This window comes from Grammomys surdaster, unplaced genomic scaffold, assembly GCF_004785775.1.
Source record: "Grammomys surdaster isolate TR1022 unplaced genomic scaffold, NIH_TR_1.0 126679, whole genome shotgun sequence".
NCBI lineage: Eukaryota > Metazoa > Chordata > Mammalia > Rodentia > Muridae > Grammomys > Grammomys surdaster.
In genome coordinates, this window is record NW_021621467.1 from 515,843 (window position 1) to 524,606 (window position 8,764).

Below are 8,764 nucleotides of genomic sequence, written 5' to 3' on the forward strand. Positions count from 1 at the left end.
TAATAAAATACTCATTGTATTTACAAACTATTTGAGTACAGGTAATTACTCTTCGGTGAATCATGGATCCTTACATTTGGGGGCTTGTTCAGGATTCAGTGGAGACCCCCTGAGCCAAATAGTGCAGTCTTTTTCCAAAAGGCAGTCAGTTGTCATTTGTCTTGTCCATCTCTGTGTTTCTGTTTTGGGTTTAATCTTCTGCTTGAGGTTCAATCTAGAGGCTGAGAGGGACAAAGCAGACACATATTTTGTCACTTGGCCAAGGGTAATGGAGGAAACTCTCAATCCCTACTAGAAGCAAGAGAACTTGCTAATTTTCATCTGAATTCTAAACTAGCTTTGGGTCTATGAACCTCTCATGCACAGGGAGGAATATCTTCTGAGACAGCCTTTTCATTTTGTTGTTTTCTCAGGAAGTCCTTCTGTGTATGTCTGTGTGTATTCTGTTTGTGCTTTTAGTCCTCTCTAATAACTTTGTCTATGATTTCTAGGATGTGACAAGTACAAACCACTTGACTGGGTTTTGTCCTGAACTATTTAAGGACACTCGCCAAGTTTCAGAAGACTAAGGTGTGATTGTTAATCCCCACAAACTATCTTTTGTAGGAAAGAATGAAGCACCTTTAAAGTAGAGGACTTTCCATCTCCCCATCATTGACAGGGTAAAGGTTCAGTTTATGAAGCCTGGGGTCACCCAGACCAAGTGACATATATCACCACATGGTAATAACTGGTCAAGATGCCTCCTGTTTGTACAAGAACTTTTTTTTAATGAGGTTCATCTCTTCCCACTCTTCTTTCTCTAAAATAGTATCAGCTTAGGCCACCTGCTTTGTTTCCCACTGCATGAGGACTTGGGTGAGTATCAGTGGGCCCACCCCCAAATATCTATGCTCCAGTATAGAGAAGACATCTTGTTTGAGAGCCCCTGACTTGGAGACATGCCAGGAGGCCACATGAGACCTGCTACAGGAGCTGAATCAACTTGCCTATGGCTGTCTGCTAAGAAGGCACAGCTTTGTCAACTTGATCTCACCTGTCTGGGGTACATATTCAAGAGGAACCACCCAACATATGCTGTTGGATTCCGATAAGCAAACCATACTTAGCATCCCAGTTCCATCAACCTGAAGACAAGTACATGAATTTCTGGGATCTACTAGCTTTTGTAGACTTTAGGTTGTCAGGGTTCATTGAGATATTCAAACCATTATTTGAGGCCACCAGAGGCCAAGAAGACAAAATAGAATAGACCCCTGAGACAAACATTGCTTTTAAGTCTCTAAGAGGAGCCTTAGCCCTCCCAGCAATTCACATTCATTTCCACCTATCATTTTGCTTTCACAAAGGGGGTGCTGACACAAACTTTGGAACCATGGAAAAGACATGTGGCTTATTTATCTAAGAAGCTGGACCGGATGATCCAAGGTTAACCAGCCTGCCTCCAGATCACACCTGCCACAGCCCTGCTAGTCAGTGATGCTGACAAAATAATCATGGAGAAGGAACTTGTTATCACCACCACCCTCCATGCTATTGAGGGGACCCTCCAGAATCTACCAAGCTGGTGGCTGTTCCACATCAGACTGGTGTAATTTCAGATTCTACTTTGAGTTGCCCATGCATAAGATATAACCCATCATCTACCCTAAACCCAGGCACTCTGCTACCTGACTCATCCTCAGCTGTGCAGAATGATTGCTCTATAGTTCTGGGGTACATCCGGAACATCAAGCCAGACTTGACTGATATACCCTGGCCAGAAAGAATATTATTCTCTGGAGAACCATGTAACCTTGAATAACCTTCCCAACTATGGACTTTTGATATGGTTTACAGATATAGTCATGAATTTACCCCTGTGTAGCAGACCTCAAATTGAGAGTATTAGAAGTTGATTATCCCAAGGCAGTTCAAGTTCCCCCAAGAATGTCCAAAAATGTTTTCCGTGTGCTTTATTTCTCCTTAAACATGTTGGACATAGTTTGAATCTTATACCCTAAAAATTAATGTAATACAATTATTCTTTTCTCTCTCTCAGTAAAATAAGGATACATTCAAAATGTCATTTCTTAAAAATGTATGTTTATTTTTAAGAATAAGAGAAGGCAGATCTATTTTTAGTCACTTTTCTTTAAACTTTACACTATTATTATCAAAAAGTGGAAAACTATAAATGTACAGAAAACATATACATGCAGAGATAATTTTGGGGAGGCCCAGGGTTTATTTAGAACTGTGTTTTCGGTGTTGATTATTTGAATATAAACACATATTTATATGACAGGTACTTTAGTACATATCACAAAGCACACAAATATTAAAATACACCAACGAAAACGGTTATTAGATGATAGTATTTTATTTCTCTAAGACCCTGCATTCTTTCAATTCTTTGTTGATGGGAAATTTCCTAGAGATTAAAAGCTTAATGTCCAGTGTGAGATGGTGACACATTCTACTCTACAAGATCATCTGTCTAATAAGATAGCAAACTGCAAAGAATTGAGAAATTGATTTGCCAAGTTTTAACTTAATGAAAACAGCCTGGTTTCAATCACAGAGGAAGGTGAAAGATAGCATTGCTTATTAAGACCCAGAGACTCCGGGAGGCAAGCAACTTTCTGTCTGTGGAGATAAGATGTAACGGAAGAGAGTGGCCCTCAACAAAACAAAAGCACAACAAAGCTTGTCAACAGGAAAGACATTGCCATGTCTAATGTGATTTGAAATCTGTCAATATGTCAGCAGGAGAATATAGCCTCTGAATCCTCTTACTGTGTTTACTTTTAGCTCAGCAAAACAGAAGACAATGGATTTATTTGCATTGTCCTTTGAGGAACATGGAGAGGCTTATTGATCTCTAAATCTCCCTTTCCTCTCACCTTTCCTTCCTGCCTCCTTTCTTTGCCTCTCTTCCCTTCCCTTCTGTCCTTTTTGCATCTCTCCTCCTCCCTCTGATCAAATCCTCATCCAAAGCGAACAAAAAATATGGCTCGATGATTTTTTTTCTTGCTTTTTATTCTTTTTTTTTAACACTTATTTTTCCTAATCATAGGGAAAATTCAATTTGTCAAAATCTATTTCTAACAAGGAGACCTAGCCTCCCATAATTCATTTGGTAAAGCTTGATGGTTTTGTGCTACTCTTGGAACTGAATCATAGATTCCAATATACTAAGTTAGGACCTTGCTTGAAAATTTCTTTAGTCTGAAAATAATAGCTCATAATAAGGAACAAAAACTAAAGTTTAGTATCTTTTGATCTACAATTTGCACAGAATTGTGTAACTCTGTTCTCTTTTCAAAAGTTTACATGATCCCAGAAAGGTAGATTAAATGTTCTGAAATATCTGAAATATTGATGCCTGGTGAGTGTTTGTGCTTATAGTTAGAGTATGTTAATTAAAAATAAGTGTTTCAGAACTATATACATTCAGGTTTTATTGCATTTTGGTAAAAATTTATTTACTTTTGTTTGAAACAGTGTCACATTATGTAATCTATGCTGAATGAAAACTCCTCTGGGAGCTTTCCTATGTTATCCTCCAAAGTGCTGCATTCACAGGCTTATGCTACAACTCTCAAGTTTATTTTGATTTAAATTTGGAAATATAAAGACAAATTATTCCATATATGGCCATTTTTAATGACTTTTCTTGCTTCTATGTTTGTGCATCAAGTGTGTGTATGCCCATGGAAGTTACAAGAAGGTATCACATCCCCTGGGATAGAGCCACAGATAGGTGAGACTTTCATATGGATTCTGGGACTTGAATAGGACCCTTTGGAGAGAGGAGACAGTGTTTTAAACTTCTGAGCTAACTCTTCTAGATTATGGCTATTATTAAATGCCCTTTCTCACTAAATCAGAGTTCACAGTCACAACTATTTTGCAAAAGACAGTGTTATATAATCAGGGATATGTTAGTATTCTGTCTAAACTCCACCTCCACAGTTACCTGGCAGTGGCCAGGTATGCTCCGCCCCACAGTTACCTAGCAACAGCTGGATAGACTTGCCCACTATAAAAGGAGCTGCCTGCCACCTCCTCACTCTCTTGCTCCACTTACCCTTATTCCCAAGTCTTCAGGTTTTCTCTGCCCCTTGTCCCACCCCTCTTCCCTTCCCCCTCCTTCCAAGTGGTCATGGCTGGCCTCTACTCCTCTACCTCTCTGCTCTCTCTCTCTCTTTCTTTTCGCTCCCTTCCCTCCACCCTGAATAAACGCCTCCTCATGGAATCGTCTGGTATGCTGTGGTCTGTTCCAAACTGCGCGTGAAAATCTATCAGATTACCACATATATATGAAGCAAAATGTGAACCAAAATGGAGAGGTAATACTATCCAGTGGCTTGTTTTCCTTTAGTCCATTTTTCATTATAGTTTTAAATTTTCTGTCTATTGAAAAGTTTTGTAATGTCTTACAAAATGGGAAAATATCAGAAAATATTTTTTCTTTCTGTATTTAGATGATATCAAATCCTCTCCCAGGGAGTTATGTACATAGATCATTAAACTTCCTACTTATTCTAATGAACCAGTTGTTTGCCTAAATGACCAAAATATTGCTTACTTTCCCTATGTTTTTGGGAATATCTCTTCAAATAAATTCTTAGCATTTAAAATCTACATAATAAAATGAAGAATCATTTTATAGCTTATAACTTCTTTGTTTCAAACTCAATGTGCAACATACACATAAAAATTCTGAGCTGTTTTTCAAGCTGTTTTATATGTTGTTTGGTAATCTATATGAGAAATAAATTGAATTTTAAAACATTAGAAGCATGTGTAGTTTATGAAAAAATTTAGTTCATGAGAAATAAGCAACAGTGTCCCTAAAAAAATTAATCAACTTCAGATATGTATAACATTGTAATATAGCATGTAAAAGCAAATTATATAAATTCTATAACAAACTGAATTCGAATAAATTTATCATTACTTTTGTTTGGAGCAAGGGGGCATGAATACCTGGCTACCTGCTATCTGGTTGTACAAGTTGACCCTAAAACCTTTATATTCATTCTTCCTCCTCCAAAGTGTTAGGGTTACAGATATGCTAGCATTACAACTTGCTATTTTTCTCTTCTAATATATTATTTACATTAAAGAAAATACCACCAATCAAAATTTATCATCTATTTTCTTTATGCACACACCCTGATTGATGCCTATTCTCTCTCTTCCTTTTCTAAGTTTGTAACCAAAGTGTTATAAAGAAATTTTTCATATTTTATTTTAGTGCTTCATATCAGTCACATAAAGAAATACTGAGTGAGCTAGTTAGTAATTCTCCATGAGTAGTTATATTTCTTTCTAAAGCACTGTTTTTGAAGTACATATTGATTTACAGAAGAATCTAGACTATTAACATTAAAAGAAAATTAAATCTTTTCATGTTATAATCACAGATACACAATAGATTTAATGTTTATCTCTGCAAACTGTTTCATCTAGAAGCCCTTCCTAATGTAATTATCTAAGCTTTCAGTTTGTGTTTGTTGAAGAGAATCTAAGAATGTTTGGTGTATAAGATTTTTTTTAATTACAAAAATGTTACAGAATTTTAGAACTTAATATATCCTTGTGTGTGTTTTTGTGTGTGTTTATATATATGTGCATGTGCCATGACATATATGTGAATAGTAGAGAAATCTGTTTGAATTGGTCCTCTCCTTCTACCTTTAAATGGATTACAAGACAGAGAACCCAAAGACCATTAGGAGAGTACAGTGGCAGTGGTATCTCAGAAGAGTTTGAGGAGGAGGTATATATGGTCAAATATATTGTGCTAAGTTATTTAAGAATTGATTTAAAAACATTATTTTTATAAATTGTTTGTCCTTTCTCTCACCATCAATTCTAATTTGTGTTTCCAAACCATTCAATGGTAGAGACTCCCTTGGAGTCTGATTAACATACTTAGGTTCACACCATTAAGGAAAACTTCTCCCAGAAGCTATCAAATGTCAATAATACATCAGCTAATGGTGGTAATCATGGCCCCCTCCTCCCTCCATGACAAAATTATGACTGAGGGGAAAATATACAGTGATGGTGCATGCTGTTACATTCACTAAAAGTTTATAGGAATAATTTTCTTAGTGTGCCTTGAACTCTCTCAGATGTAGTGGCTAATATTTTCAATTTCAGCAGTTTTGTAATCTGTGCTAACATTAAGGCTAATTTGATGGCCTATAATACACCCTATGTTTCAAATTATATTGGACTACACACTAATACTCTGTCTCAAATAAAATCAGTGCAAGCAAAACAAATCAAATAATCAATCAATCAATCAAACAAACAAACAAACAACAACAACAACAAAATCCCCTGAATGTCTGTTGTCTTACCATTATTTATTCATGGTTCATTTCCTTGGATTTTCTTATTTTTTGCATAATTCTTTATAGGTAGATAATTTTGTATGTTACAGCTACTTATCCTTGGATACCCATCTCTATTAAAATACTGCCACTGTTCAGCCTCACCTTATTGTTACTTACATAAAAGTGTGTGTGTGTGTGTGTGTGTGTGTGTGTGTATATGTGTGTGTGCTTGTGTGTGTGTAACCTTATGAGTCCATTAAGCATTATTCACATACATGTGTGCCCAGGTATGACGTTTAACCATCCTGTGTGAAGTTCTTTCTTAGAGAAAACTATTTACCTAGCTCAACTCTCATTGACTACCTGTAGTTTTACATCTAGGAGTAGGTTCATACAAATTTTCCTCTGATCAAAAAGATCTATCAAATGGCAATTACAATATGGTGGTATTACTCAGTCAACTGTACTGGTCAGGCATCTGGTTTGTTTGTTTGTTTGTTTGTTTGTTTTGATCTTATAACAAGATATTTTAAACTTATTATATAGTTTCCTAAATTTGTGTCAAGGTTGGCCTAATGTTGCTTGTATTGTGATGATAAGCATGGCTTCCAAACTCTAAAGTCTGCACATAGCTCTTGTGGCCCTGTCCCAAGTTATTTCTGGTTGGTGAATAAAGATGCCAATGGCTAATTGCTGGGTTGAAGAGACTAGGTGGGGCTTAGTTTTCCTGGTCTTGGGGTAGGAGGAAGAAGAGAAGAACAATATGCAGTAAGGAGAAGGAAAAGCCTCCATGGGTTAGCTAAGCCATAAAAATGAGGTTCTGTGGGCTAGCCAATTGGCATTAAGAGCAGCTCAGATGAAGCATAGCAATCAATAACAAAGTAGATTTTAATAGCATGGAGGCTACCCAATGAGTATCTACCCAGCTCTTGTGCTTGATTAAGGCTTATTTTAAATATAAAGTCTGCAAATATGTCTTTCATATGGGAACTTAAATAGTCTAAGGCTGGGTAGAAACCTCAGGCCAGAATTTAAATAATTTCTTCAATAAATTTCTGTAAATATTTTCATGTGTGTGTGCAAGAGTATGTCCACCTATGTTCACAGGCATGTGAAGGCCAGAGGAAAACCTTTAATGTCATTACTTAGGATCCATCTGCGTTATTTTTTGAGACAAGTTCTTTCAGCATTTTCTGTTTTGTTTTTTGAACTCACTAAGTAGGTGGACAGGGAGCTTCAGGTTTTTTTTTTTTTTTTTTTTTTAGTTTCCCAGTACTGAGATCATAGATGAATGCCCTCAGACCCAGACATTTCACCCTGGGTGAAAGGGGTTGTGGCATCACCCTTAAAATCGTAATTTGTACTATTACCAGCAGGCACTTTACCTACTTGGTATCTAACTAGCCAGTGGGTTTATTTCTATAATTTCAAATATTGATTTATTTAAAGTATAAATAGAGATAATAATGAAGATAAAAATTACATGGACTTTACATTTTAGAGGTGAAATTTTAAATTTTTATACCATGCTTCTGGCATGTTTCATTGATCTGTTTTAGTATTTGTTCCTATGGAAATTTTGCTATTTCAGTTTTATTATAAATATGGAGTGTGATTGTCAAAATAGCTATCATTTGTCTAACACTGATGTTCCTGAAGGACTCAACATTAAAAGAACGATAATGAAATTTGGATCTCAGAAACTCGGACAAGATACTGCCTCTTTAAAACCACAATGATTTTTTATGACTTGAAAAATGCTTAATTAGTACAAAAATGACTTATAGTCTAACTTTATTGCTTGAATGCTATCACTCAGGAAAACTGACCTTAGTGTCTCTAATAATTTTATTTACATTCATTTAAATATGTGAAATTGTAGTACTTCATTGAATATACAAATCTTGTTGCTCGACTTCGAAGATATAGGACATGATAAAATAATACTGTTTAACTTTCAGGGGTTATATTTAACAACTAAAGTGAATTGAATTTTACTTTACTTTGCTCATTTTTTTCAAGAGTTCTTTTATCCATGACAACATTTTCTTCATTACTCTGGGAAAGACCTTCCTTGTGCTCTCTATTTCCTTAGTCCTGTCAAAATATAGTGTTTCCATAGTTCAAAGAAACCAAGAAAAAAATCATTATTTTGTAAGAAACTTGATTGTTTCATATAGGATTATTCTTTCAATCAAGGTCTTTTGAAGTTCTTAATTTTTTTGTTGTTGTTGTTGTTGACTTTGATCAGCAAGAAAAGTCAAGCAATATCTAACCTTGCAGAATAAAAAACAAAAAGAAGGAAAGAAAGAATGCTCTGAAAATGGAATTCTATTAAATTCTTACAAAGAGTAAAGGCTTATTTCACTTGTGTAAAAATTTTGAGCTTTGCATAAAACTGTTTCTAAATGAAAATTTTTATAAAGCAC